This window comes from Penaeus monodon, chromosome 33 (genome assembly GCF_015228065.2).
Source record: "Penaeus monodon isolate SGIC_2016 chromosome 33, NSTDA_Pmon_1, whole genome shotgun sequence".
NCBI classification, from domain to species: Eukaryota; Metazoa; Arthropoda; class Malacostraca; order Decapoda; family Penaeidae; genus Penaeus; species Penaeus monodon.
In genome coordinates this window covers 10,296,830-10,298,860 of record NC_051418.1, presented here as the reverse complement: position 1 = coordinate 10,298,860, position 2,031 = coordinate 10,296,830, and the positions used below count along the sequence as shown (strand labels likewise).

General features: G+C 33.2%; 1 protein-coding gene across 1 annotated transcript in view; it reads right to left on the bottom strand.

Moving 5' to 3' along the window:
• LOC119593995 (CRAL-TRIO domain-containing protein C3H8.02-like) overlaps window positions 1-2,031 on the bottom strand; it is a gene marked incomplete in the record, with an annotated part of 14,516 nt that continues 12,485 nt past the window's right edge. The window contains 1 exon segment of the mRNA XM_037943020.1: window positions 1-1,981.

Sequence of the window (2,031 nt, the reverse complement as noted above, 5' to 3'; positions counted from 1 at the left end):
GACCTTAAACCCAATTATGCATTCTGTACATAAAAATACCACTACTGGTGGACTTAAAATTTCATACCAAATATCTGTGTACCTATACTACCCAAATTAAACAAGGTATTCATTTGAAACTGCCCGAATGCTCAGAAGTTATTAGGCTCTAGACAGAACTGAAAGGTATAATAAATGCACCTAAATATTTGCCCTAAAAAGTTTCCACAAGTGATCTATCTCAAGTGAACTATTATGTATACATTGTCCCTCATTACATGTTTTGATTCTGTAAAATATACATCTAAAGATAAACTTGGGTTTTACCATTAGTCTGTTGGTAATAAGCAGGATACCTATGATACACAAAGGTTCATTACTGACCTTTTTTTTACTCAAGACTAGTATTTTATATATTGAATATTTGGTTGGTAAACTACAAATAGGGAATTGTTTAGCTTTCCTCTTGAAAAGTATGATTAATTGTTATGATGCTCTAGAAAATAACTGACCTATTTACAAAAGACACCATTTAATACTGTAATTACACCCAAATGTCTTAACTTATAAAAAGTTTCCTTAACACCTTAACCGCCATATGTACCACCAATGGTACATGTCAAACTTGTCAAACTTGACACATGTACGAAATATGACACAAATTAATTATATGAAAGCGTAAATATGAATTTACTCGAAACTATAACAATGAAAGACTAATTCACAGCAAAGTATTTCTGGGCAACCAAACTTCATATCCTTTAAAATTCAATTACATTTCTTTTTAATGTGAAGAACAAAAAAAAGAGAAAAAAAATCTTTACAATGTCATTATAACTCAAAAAAGTACTTCAAATCTTAACATGAAAATAAAGTAGTCTCTTAATCTTAGCATTACATATAAAAGTAGTACCCTTGAAAACTGATCCATAAATTCTTTTATTATTAAGCAAAGGAATAACTACAAAAGAACAACATCTTATCTAGTTTCAGTGAAATTATCCTATGGTATACAATCACAGGATTTCATGACCACATGTGACTCCCGTGACTGTACAGACTGTTCAGAATGATGCATTGCCATATGTACTACCTGTGTCAAAAGACTTTTATCTGTCAGATAGAAAGTATTTGAGGAGTACAACTGCCAATTGGTAAACATCATGACACCACGAGGGAATTTCATGACATATGACGGTAAAGATGTTAACCTATTCACAATGGAAGCTCTATACCTAACTACACACTGGAGTCAGCATCTTGAGGGAAAAATTAAAAGTGCAGAAACATAAATTTACCTTGCTTTATATGCTCTTAGGTGTAGCATAATTATTTTAGATAATAAGGGTTGAATAAAGTTATATGGGCTGCTTTTGAAGGCCTCAATGACCAGCCAGGGCCAAACATGCAAACAAATGTTTAGGACACACTTTAGTTTAGAGCAGGCTCATCTGCACATAATGTGATGGGATATCATCCCAGAGTGGGTTGAAATTATTTATGGTGGCTGAATTCTTTTGGTAATATCATGCCCAACTTTTATAGATATATTTTTATAAAGATATATTAAGATTAATCTGGATTTTACTCATAAGCCTAGTCCAGATCAAGATACATTGTTGCTTAACACTATCTGAACAGATGCTCAACAAATCCAAAAATGTCTTGCAACTGTTGCAAAACAATTGTGATACTTGATTTCATACCCACATTCAGCTCAAGATAATTTGTTGAGCAACAGGCCTGTAATAAAGTATCTGAATAATTGCTCACCAGTTGAGAAACAATCCAAATTTGTTTCAAAATTTTTGCTTAAGAGTTCTGAGACACAATTTTCCGTGTTACTGTGTTTCACGCTGGATATGGGAAATGTGATACAAAGTTGTGGGTAACATAACTCATCACCATCTGTCAGCCAATGGTCAGTTGTCTGCTGATTTGTTCTCATGTGTGGGGTTGTTGTAAGTAGTGTGCGACTGAATACAGGAAATTACATGTGCCACAGTATTCTATTAGGCAAATGTACTGACTCATATAGCTAAGTACTGGCAG